At 36.7% G+C, this 12,250-nt stretch overlaps 1 protein-coding gene across 1 annotated transcript in view; it reads right to left on the bottom strand.

Moving 5' to 3' along the window:
• Positions 1-11,354, bottom strand: part of LOC121378035 (E3 ubiquitin-protein ligase RNF19A-like) — a 49,239-nt gene extending 37,885 nt beyond the window's left edge. The window contains exon 1 of the mRNA XM_041506132.1: positions 11,180-11,354. The gene's annotated coding sequence lies outside the window, so the exon portion shown is untranslated. The remainder of the gene's footprint in view (positions 1-11,179) is intronic.
• Positions 11,355-12,250: the final 896 nt, after the last annotated feature.

The following is a 12,250-nucleotide window of genomic DNA, read 5'->3' as shown; positions in this document are numbered from 1 at the left end:
AATTATATACGAGATGAGGTGATAACAGTCTGTGTGTAACATTACATTAATATTATTCTGCACCTTTCCCGGATACACGCTGACGTACATGAAGACATGAAGGGATGGTCTCACAGAGCGATCACCTCAGGTGCAGGCCATATGATTTATAATTTCATGGGAAACACTTTTTCAGTTCCATGCCTTGTGATCATGGGAACTCATTGGAAACTGTATATATATATTATTTTCGCTGAATAGTTGTACTCGATATAATATAGTGATTTCCCTAGAAATTTGGCAAGGCACGGTAGACCAAACAGTTTTGGGGCATTTTCACAATTTTTGGGGCACTTGTTTTTCATTAAAAATACACAAAAATTAATTGACATAAACATTAATGTAATTTATGTGCTTGCTTTTAATAAAGTAATGGCAAAAGATATAAAAAGCATATTTTATTAATTAATAATACCTTTTTGGGTGTTTTATAAAGGCAATTTCAGAATTAGTGAAAAAGGCTTGTTTAATCTCAGGGCAGCATGGCGCCCGTGCTGATTAAGGCAAGATGGTGCTAGACTATTGAGGCATGGTGCTACACAATGCTAAAACAAGTTAGGAAAAACACTATAATAATAATAATAATAATAATAATGAGAAAACGGAATTTTGGTTTCGTGATTTTACCAACATGGTTCCACTAAAACAGTGAACGACTATTAACTATCATTAGCAAATTTTGTACCCAATAATTTTATTAAACGAAATTAAGCGAATTAATATTTTAATGGCACTGCTATGTAGGGTCCGCTAGTGTTCACCTGTCCACTAGTGTAACAATGAACACTAGCGGTTGCAATGTTGACCGCTAGTGTAACAATATGAACACTAAAACCGTTAGTGTTCACAAAATTGACGCTAACACTAACGGTTGCAATGTTGACTGCTAGTGTAACAACGTGAACATTAACGGTTAACTATGTACAATGTTGACCGTTAGTGTTCACATAACTGGTTTTGATGTTGGACATTATTTTGATTTAGTCAATTTATATCAATGAAATGCGAAAGAAACATCACATCGTATTCAATATCGTACTGCAACAAATAATAAAAAAAAATTTAATTTCATTATCAAAACCTATTGTTGTACAAGAAAGAATTTAAGGGTGTTTTAGTCAATAGCCGATGATAAGATAAAAATCAATGTGCTCTAGTGGCGTCATTAAATAAAACAAACTTTACTTTTTCAAGGGTGTATAGTAGTCCTCTACCAGCCTAACCAGAGGGGATTACAGGTTTTGTCTCCAACATCTGTCAGTCTGTCCGTCGGCCTTTTCCTAGACTTTTATTTGCAATGCGTCAAGATATTGAGCTGGAAGTTTGTATATATCATGTGGAGTTACAGACACAGTTTGAGTTTCATGACAGAATTATGGTCCTTGAAGATAGAAGATATTAGAATATTTGTGAAAAGGACACACCAGCGTACTGTTTTTCCAGAGGCTGTTACATATAAGGCAAATCCCCCAAAAATTCTGTACGAAAGTAATAATATAGACACAGTGCAAGTATCTACTGGTTTTGAATCCAGTTATCTATCCAATACACAGACAAGAATATTCAATAATTAAATTAATTAATTGCTCTTCTAATCGTTGGCATTGTTACACTAATGGTTGATGTAGTAAAATTAGTCGACTGTGTTGACTGTTACTGTAACATTTTAAATTATTACACTAGCGGTCAACATTGCAACCGTTAGTGTTCATTGTTACACTAGTGGACAGGTGAACACTAGCGGACCCTACAACTGCTAAGATATGCATTTAAACTAGTACTCATTAAAAGTTAAATAAAAGCATTGATAAGCAAAGATAATATCTACCAGGCTTCAACGTGTTACTAGTAGTTACGAATCGGCTACCTTACTTTTGGTTTAACTAATATTTGTTCGTCACATACTGCCTTGTAAATCCATAAATACTGTTTTATAAATAGCTGTGTCTTTAAAGCCGTCTATATAAAGTCGAGTCATGAAAATAGAAGCATGTTTTCATCCTCCACTGGAGAAAATGACTTCTGACATGATTAAAATGACATTCATGATTGGAGAAGTCGTTATCGTGGAGGGACCCGTTATCAGGATAAGCACGAGATGACTGGAGCGAATCATAACACATATTATATAAATCAAACATTTAAAATAATTAATGTTTTAGTTTCAAACAGACAAGTAAAGATACATAGTGACTCAACAATCTCAATTTAATACATAAATAAAACCGGGCTCTAAATGGGACAGGACAACGATAGAAATAAGCAGAATTTTTCATTAGTCCAGTGATAGAAATAAGCAGAATTTTTCATTAGTCCAGCAATAGAATTAAGCAGAATTCCAAAGACAGAAATAAGCAGAATTTTATATTTGTCCACCGGACAAGTACATGGAGAAATATACTTGTCCAGCAATATTTTCACTTGTCCAATCAAATGTTTGGTTTTATTCAAGCTCAAGGAATGTATTTTTGATTGCTTGTCCGAGCAGGTTTTGACTTGTCAAGACAAACAGACAAGTGCTTATTTTGAACACTGATATTTGACTATAACTTAATTTGCTAAAAAAAACACCAAATTGTCTGGTTTTAACTTTACTTTAAATTATAAAGTTAACCTTTTCAAAATATAATGTTTCCTAGCACTAAAAATCCCACTGAGCCAATTGGGCTATTTCTCATTCTAGCCAGTGAAACAAGACCGGTATATCAAAAGCCCTGGTTTGTGCTATCCTGTCTATGGGATGGAGCATATAAAAGATCTCTTGCTACCAATGGGAACATGTAGCAGGTTTCCTCTCTAAGACTATATGTCAAAATTACCAAATGTTTGACATTAAAGAGCCGAAGATGTAATCATTAATAAATCAATGTGCTCTAGCAGTGGCGTTAAACAGAACCAAAACTCTAAGACTATATGTTAAAATTACCAGATGTACGTCTGACATCTAACAGCCAATAAATCAATCTGTTCTAGCAGCGGTGTTAAACAGAACCAAAACTCTAAGACTATATGTTAAAATTACCAGATGTACGTCTGACATCCAACAGCCAATAAATCAATCTGTTCTAGTGCTGTCATTGAACAAAACAAACACTTTTTTCTTTCTTTTTTTAAACCCCACAAACCCACAATGCACATTAATGTATTGTACCAGTACTTTTTTTTATTACACAAGACAATGCTAAACTACTACATAATATATATATATATATATATATATATATATATACTTTAAAATGTTCTATGTATTTATAAGCACTACATACCTTAAAACAACACACCTAAAAATAACAACACCTATACAAGTAGACTGCCAGAAACTTCAATAACGTTCGATATTATTAAGAAGTTAATTTGATCAACAGGATCTTGATGTGATGCCAGATGTCGAAGATCAGAAGTAATCAGATTTACGCACAGTTGACTGGCCGTCAACACACCCACATAAAAAAACACCAATCCACTGGTACGCACACCCTGTATACATGTTTAGGGCCCTGGCCTAATGGTGGCTGGCTTGCCTCAATTAGCAGAAACAAGAAACACACAAAATCAATGTTGTCACAGCTAAGTGCCACCAGACCACAACAGCTGGTTAACGATGGGAGAGAGAACAAAAAAATCTCAGCTCATTTAATGCCAAAGCAGTGTAACATTATATTAGAGAGTGGATGTGATTGTGGAGTATATATATGTATTAATGTTAATTAGTGTAATGGCGTTCACCATGGGAAGATTTTTTTTTATCTAGAACAAAATGAAAACAGGTATCTGTTATCTTGAAATGCCGTGATAAAGCACTCGATTGATGCACAGTCTGTCTAGGATCGATCCTCAATGGTGGGCCCATTGGGGTTTTCGCATTCTAGCCACCAATTCCGTGTTTTCACTACATCGTCCGGTCATTAATTTTCGAACATCATTAGTTTCCGAACGGCCATTTTGTTTGGGATTTCTCGCGATATAAATAGAGATGTGACGTCATCAAGGGTCGCAAGTTAACAGCCAGGCTATTTTCACTAGCCCTACAAAAATGCTTCGGGTAAAACTCCCATGGATAAGTATGACATCAATATCTTGTAATCTTATGTCATTTTGCCTTGTGACACTTTTTGTAAATGCATCATCATTAAAAGGTCACCAGTAACACACAAACGAAAAGTTCAGTACTCACGAGGAAGCGTCGTCTGCTTTGTTTACTATCTATACTAGCGGTCTACAATACCAAAGGGAGGGAACTGCTGTCAAATTTTTAAAAGTATGGAAGCCCATCCGGGCCATTTCTTATGTAGAATTCTGATGTATGCAGTTTGTAATGTTTTTAATATGTTTTTATTTTTGTGTTTTAGACTATTCCACGGCCAGAAAAATCAAGATAAAGATTATATTCGGATGAGACAGTGTCCAAGGCATATGTAGCTGTTGTGGAAGATAGCATGGGCATCCGGAAAGCTTCAAGAACAATTGATATTCCCGTTAGTACATTGCATGATCGATGCAGTTGGAAAGTTGATGCGGCCTGCCATAAATCCGGACCTGAACCATTCTTATCTACCCATGAAGAGGAAAAACTGGTGTCAAATGTACAGAGCATGGCAGCGTTCAGTTATGGCTACAGCAGATAAGATGTGCTGATCATTGCAACTGATCTTGCCATCTGTTTAGGGAAGAAGACAAGAGCCAATATGCCAGTGTCCTTAGGTTGGTTTCATGGTCTCATGAGGAGATACCCTGAGTTAAATGTACAGAAGCCGAGGTCCCTGGATATCCAGAGGGCCAAAGCAACATCCAAGGAAACAGTTTTGTGCTACTACTCCCACTTGGAAAAGATTTTGGATGACAACGACTTGAAGAACAGTCCTTAGCGTATATACAACATAGATGAAAAAGGACTAATCGAGAATCACAAGCCTCCAAACGTTGCCTCCAGTAAATCGGTACCAGTTGCAGTAACACTGCCGAGGTCGAGCACGACGACAGTGATCGGATGTGGCAATGCCATTGGACATGCCATCCCTCCATATTTCATTTTCAAAGGGAAGTGAATGCAAGACGAGCTAATGGAAGGTTGTTTGCCAGGAGCTAATGGAACTGTCAGTGATTCAGGCTGGTACAACAGTGAAACTTTCCAGAAGTATCTTATAGAGCACTTTGTCAAGTACTCTGTCCAGCCAACAGCAGAGAAACCAGTGTTGATCTTGTACGATGGTCACAAGTCTGCGTGAATGGGCGAGAGAGAGACACATCATCCTGTTTGTGCTTCCAGCACATACCTCGCATGTACTTCAACCAATGGATGTTGGTTGCTTTGGGCTGTTCGAGAAAATCTACTGCAACCTTAGACACACGTACATGCGTGAGCATTCAACAAAGGGCATCGAGAAGCATTGTATGTCGAATGGGTTGTCAGGCATACACAAGGGCAGTAACACAAGCCAATCTGCAGGCGTCTATCAGAAAGTACAGAATTTTCCCTTTCGACAGACATGCGGTAAACAAATCGGACTTTGTGCCAGCTCAGTTGTTCCAGTCTTCTGAAGATCAGGCAGTATTACCAGAAGAATCTAACAACACGAACAAAAGGAAATGATCAGAAGTCACCGATGTCACTTTGCCATTTTCTGCAACAGGATTCTTCTCGCAACTTGATGAGACTATGTTCAGCATTGCAAAGCCCACAAAGAAAAGAAAAGTGATGAGTGCTATTGTAGGTGGTAGAGCAATAACCAATGACAGTACCCCCGAAAAGATGAAGGACAAGAAAACAATAGCCAACATTTTTTTTTCTGTTTGCACATATCGAGTTTCTGTCTTTGTCAAGGCACGACTGGCATAAGCAATTAGCTGGCCATCTTGCATCAAGACAGTAACCCAGCCCTTTCTGGCTAGCAACCGGCCTCGGTGGCGTCGTGGTTAGGCCATCGGTCTACAGGCTGGTAGGTACTGGGTTCGGATCCCAGTCGAGGCATGGGATTTTTAATCCAGATACCAACTCCAAACCCTGAGTGAGTGCTCCGCAAGGCTCAATGGGTAGGTGTAAACCACTTGTCGTAAAAGAGTAGCCTATGTGGCGACAGTGGGTTTCCTCTAAAAAACAGTGTCAGAATGACCATATGTTTGATGTCCAATAGCCGATGATAAGATAAAAAATCAATGTGCTCTAGTGGTGTCATTAAATAAAACAAACTTTACTTTTTCTGGCTAGCATCACTGAATAGTAAGTTCACACTCAGGGTTATAGTACACCAGAACAGGAGCTTCAATTACAAGTTTCTGGACAGCTTTAAATTGAAGGCTTCGATCATCATGAGTAGGTGTCCATACCAGTTCCAAATCACATCAGCACGTGTCAGTTTTCTGGTAGGTTAAAGAACATCAGATAGCTTAGGCAAGAACTTTACCAGGTAGTTTACAAAATCACAGAGACGCTGGACATCTTCAACTTTTTCAGGTTTCTTCATCTTTAGGATAGCATCAACTTTCTCGGGATCAATCTTCTTTGGATTGCAGAGAGTTATTCTTGTCTTCCCTTTCGGCTGTAGAACTGTCTTGTTCCACATATGAAGTGACGTCTTGCACAAGATAAGAGTAGAAGTATCTTTAATATACTTTTCAGGAATGACATTCACAGATGCACCACAGTCAATCTGGAATGTGACAGGTTTCTCATTGATCAGGCCTTCACTGGTTACCTTGTGACCCAGAAAGGTTATTTCACTTTTTCGGATTTCAGCTTTATCTTTATTCAGCTTCATTCCCACAGATCGACATCTGTTGAGCAAAGCAGTGAGATTCTTGTCATGGTCTTCTGTAACAGATTCTAGGTCTTCGCCAGATCCATAGACAATGACATCATCAGACACACCAATCACCCCATCAAGACTTTGCAGTAAAGCATTCAGACATTTCTGGAAGAGTTCTGAGCTCACAGAGGTTCCAAAGGGCAGCCTTTTCCATCGATACCGACCAAATGGTGTCTGGAATGTAGTAAGAAGACTAGGTTTCTCGTTGATCAGCATCTTTGCTTTAATTATCTTCTGTTGCTTGTCTGTTACCGAGAGAAGTTGTTCAGAATCAGAATCAATCCGAACATTCTCTAGCAGATGGATATTCTTAAGTTCTCGCTTCATAGGACATTTCTCTGCGAAATGATTCTTCTTTTTACACATTTTGCACGTTTTTCCCCAAGCAGGGCAAAGTGATTTCTTAAAAGGATGAGTTTTCCCACAGAACTTGCATTTGGGCTTTAACTTTCCTCCTAATGAGTGACTTGTGATTGCATGGACAGACATTTCTTCACATCCAATGGATCGCAGTCTAAATGATGTAGCTTCAGCACATCGACAAATATCAATACATGTAGTGAGGTTTAGACCCGATTCTTGAAGCAGACATTTTCTTGTAGCATTGTCAGTAATACTAAGAATGATGTGGTCTCTCATTAGACTGTCTCTCATAAATTCACAAAAATTGCAAGTCTTTGACAGTGTGTGCAGTGCAGCAACATAGTCTTCAAGAGGTTCTGCAGTACTTTGGTTTCGACTGTTAAACATATAGCGTTCATATGTCTCATTAATATTTCCCATAAAATGAGCATCAAAACCATCAATAATATCTTGCAGTGTGTGTGGATCTGGAAGGCGAACTCCATTAACTACAGAGTAAAAGCTTCTGGTCCAATAGTGTGTGGGAATAAAGCACGTTGATATTCAGCTGTTTGACTATCTAGCTTTACAATAGTATAGTTCTGCCACATCTGTTTAACAAATTTCCACTCATCACCACCTCGTTTAACGTTCAATGGCGGACACTGATTAACTCTCGCAGGTAAATGTGGACCCACTCAGTCTTCTATACTTTTTTTTCTTTTACGTTCAGTGAGTAATGTTTCTCAAATTTTTCACTGAAAATACAGTTCGTAGTAGGGCAGTACTACTTATGAATGCAGGAATAATAATATATGTAATGTTATTAGTACAGATCTTGCTTTTTAAGGTGTGCGGGTGCGATCGCGCTCGTAATTTCAATCTGGCGAGTGTTACACTTAACAAACGGCGCACATAAAGTAATTTTGTATATTGATTGCCACTATTTACCGTATGTAGCTGATAGAAAGATCCAGTTAATAAACCAGAAAAAAATGTTACGAGAATGGCAGTATCCATGCAAGATTTTAATATATGACTGGTACTTATCTTTGCTATACAAATCAGAAAACACAGTTTAATAGACATCTTCGAAGACGTACCAATCCGATCAAAATTCTTTGCCTATTTAATTTATTATTAATTAGAAACAGTCCACTTTTGTAAGGTAACAGATCACAACGTCTGATAAGGATAACTCATTTATACTGTTCATATCTAGTAATTTTGAAATTTACATCCAAAAATTAAATAGTGGGCCTTTAAAATTTTGAGCATGTTTGGAAACTTGCTTTTGACAATTTTGCATCTCTATAGTGGGCCTTTAATATAATTAATGTGCATCTTAAAAAATTCTACTACTCATTAAATTTGGACGCTAGATTAGATCGGGCGGTCAAAAAAAAATTAACAAAAAGAGAAATGGGATTGAATTAAATAGTGGCTTCTGTAGCCTACACAAATTAATTTGTTACGGAATCAGCAAAGTCGTTAAAATTGTCTCAATTAGTTCATAACTGTTACTAAGTGTTAGCCTACAAAGCTTACGTAAGGTCCCGAAAATGGCAATCGTGTAATTTTATACTTTCTTTAAAAAATTAAAAAATTAGACGGAATAATAAAAAGAAGGAAAAGAAATGATAATATTAGGTATGTAGGAATAAGCATAGGTATTTTTTTACGTCTATTATTTTTCTTTTTTATCTTTAAGAAAAAATCAAATAAAACTTCATTTAAATATTTGTATTTCAGCCAGAGGTTAATGAATGTGCATATGTTATTTAGATATGTACATATGTACACACTATAGTAACAGTAATCAATGATCATTTCCAACTATTTAATTTTTGTTTTCGTTTGTTAGAAAGTCACAGACCATGTGACTGGAACATGATTTGATGCTCAGTAGTCTGTGGCAAATACCATGTGAATGTCAATGTCCCAACACTATCAAATGAAGTAATTGTAGGCCCATGTTTCACGAGTTATAATTTTTGTTAAATGTTTTAATAATATGAGTCAGTAGTGCACACCTGATATGCTTGGGTCATAGTTCATGAACCACCTCCTCGGAACCAGTGTTTTTTTCCCATCCCAACTATCCTAATAATGTTCGTTGTACATAATAATCAAATTCAAGACAATTTGATTCCTATATATATGTTTAGCTGCACGTTCATCAAACCATCTAACACTGAAAAGGTATATATATAATTGTGTGCATCAAATTATCTGAATAGTACATATTGTAATTAAAAAATCAAATAGTCTGCATCAGTGTATACATGTCATAATTATATTTCTGTAGTACTACTCCTGAAATTTTTTATAAACTGTAACTCCATTCCTGAAAGGGCAAAGAATCCGACTCCACTAATGAACCAAACATAAAATTAGAAGAAAACAATATTGGTTTATTAATTGGTTCATTTTTGCAACATATGTCTCTACATTTACATGTACCAATTACTATTGTCTGAACCAAACTGTTAACAACTACAAAAAATTACTCTCCTACCTTTAATTGCCGTTAGATTTCCTCCAAAGTTTGTCTAGACACAAATCGCAAAAAAAACCACTACAAATTCCATACACGAGACTGCAACGATGTTGCCGATATCGTCTTTGCTGAGATTGTACAGGGAAAAATACATGCAGTTTTCTGCCGTCAGCCATCATGCAGCCATGTTGCTTGTTTATGGAATACTCTTCAAGAGGGGTGAAAGCCTCCAAAGTATGTGACACAATTAATATAAAATCAATTATCTCTAGTGGTATCATCAAAAAAAATATAATAATAATAAAAAAATATGATGTCATCACGTTTGCTTTTATATCATAACATGTTATGACGTTGTTAGATTAAGTCCTATCCTTTCACCCCTCTTGAAGAATATTCCATAAAAAGTCAAAATGGCAGCTGGCACAAAATTACACGCTTTTTGCCCTATGCGCTCTCAGCTAAGACGATTTAGGTGACATAGTTATCATCTGGTATGTGGAATCTGTCATTGTAATGGTTTTTCAAGATTTCTGTCTGGACAAACTTTGAAGGAAATCTAACGGCAATTAAAGGTAGGAGAGTAATTTTTCGTAGTTGTTAACAATTTGGTTCGCACAATAAATGCTTGATTTTCACTCACCATAGCATTTTGACGGGTACAAGTGTTTTGAGGTGTGCAATTTTTCACTTGTCTTTGTTTTTCAAAAGGCAAGGACTGTAGTAGCAACACTGTCAAACACTTCATTTTCTCCACTTAAGAATTTAAGCAGACTATCGCCACACACAGTGACACATAACCAAAATGGCGTACTACGATTAAAAAGTTCCAATGCGGAAACCACGAAAGTGTGTGAAATGTATGTGCAGAGAGTACTCACAGACACGGGAGAATCGTACACAATAAAGCTGTGGAAGAACTTTCACCCCTGCCACCATGTTTAAGACTTTCACCCCTGCCACCATGTTTAAGACTTTCACCCCTGCCACCATGTTTAAGACTTTCACCACTGCCACCATGTTTAAGACTTTCACCACTGCCACCATGTTTAAGGTCCTTTGAACTTTAAAGAATAAAGAAGACGATCAAAAGTTATCAACCTTTACTGCACACTAGTGGAAAATCAACAAGACCGGAAGTACGTCATAGACGTGTATTACCAATTATGGTAGACCGAACGTATCATAACAGGTACGAAATGACCATGGTATGAAGTGATTAACAACTACCCTAAGTTGGCCTAACCCGATCCCTAATTTAGTAATTAAAACTACCGTAACCATTGAAATTTGAAGGGGGTACGGGTAGAACTCATGCCTTCGTGTACTGAAGTATTTCTGATTCAGGGTATAGCGTCGCAAAGAATGCTTCGGTTGATCCATGAATATGAAACGGAAATGGAAACCCAAAATAAAAATAATAAAAATACAATTTCATGTTTACAGGATTATGGATACGCCCATAAAAATGGCCATATTCTTTTAACATACTTACGTATCGCTTGTCACATACTTAGGTGGGAAGAATGATCTCCATAATATTACCGTTACATAAGAAAATAATCACGTCATACTTCGAATAAGAAGAATAAACGAAATTTAATTTTTACATTTCGTCGTTGCTATCAGAGAAGGCAAAACCGGAACTGATGTCATAAAAACTATTGTCTATTGGTCATCAAATTTAACCTCGTACATTTCCGACATTTCACCGAAATATTCCGACATTTAACGAAATGCGACTTTGGCTGTGTTCCCGAAGCCATCGTTATTACTATTATCCTGTTCAATTATTTAGACCCAAAGTTTTTTGCAAATGTTACGTTTATTTCCTATTCGATATTTGTTTTCTTTGCATTTACATGAAAACAAACCCAATCCCCGACAGGTTTTATATACAAATCATCATATAAAATGCACGAAGTTGACTTAATTCCACTTTTTAAAAATCTCTGTGTCGTTTGAATGCACGTTATTTCTCCTATAAATAACTACGGTCATTTGCATATCAAAACATTGGGATCTGAGGCTACGTGAAGGCCATTATAGCTTGTTTCACTAAATCAAGGTTATTATTGTTTTGCAGTGTGTAACAGCAATGTCTAATCTTTCCGTTAAACATAGATGTAAACAAACAGAACATGTAACCCTTTCTTGTAGGTGCATTATATTTAATAAATTTATATTTTTATTTTATTATATCAATTATATATTAGCATACCATACCTAACCTAACACAACTGAGGTGTAGCACAGTAATAAACACAAATCACCTCACACACCGCAGGAATGTGCTTTCCAAATTTATAAATTAATTTAATGCAGGGCCGGACCCAGAAGACCGGGGGGGGGGGGGGATAAAATGTAAAAGGCCACCAACATATATATATATATATATATATATATATATATATATATATATATATTATTTAGGGTGGTGCTAGGGGCTGGGGTTTGGGGGTGGGGTGTTACATTTGTAATGCGAAAAACCAAAGGGCTATTGTTCGGACTCGTATGGGTTCAACCACTTTTTCATCCCGCAGTCACAGCCCTGAATGTTCAAAAT

The sequence above is a fragment of the Gigantopelta aegis genome, chromosome 7 (assembly GCF_016097555.1).
Source record: "Gigantopelta aegis isolate Gae_Host chromosome 7, Gae_host_genome, whole genome shotgun sequence".
Lineage (NCBI taxonomy): Eukaryota > Metazoa > Mollusca > Gastropoda > Neomphalida > Peltospiridae > Gigantopelta > Gigantopelta aegis.
Note: the sequence above shows the minus strand (reverse complement) of the source record. Positions and strands in the feature narration are given on the sequence as shown.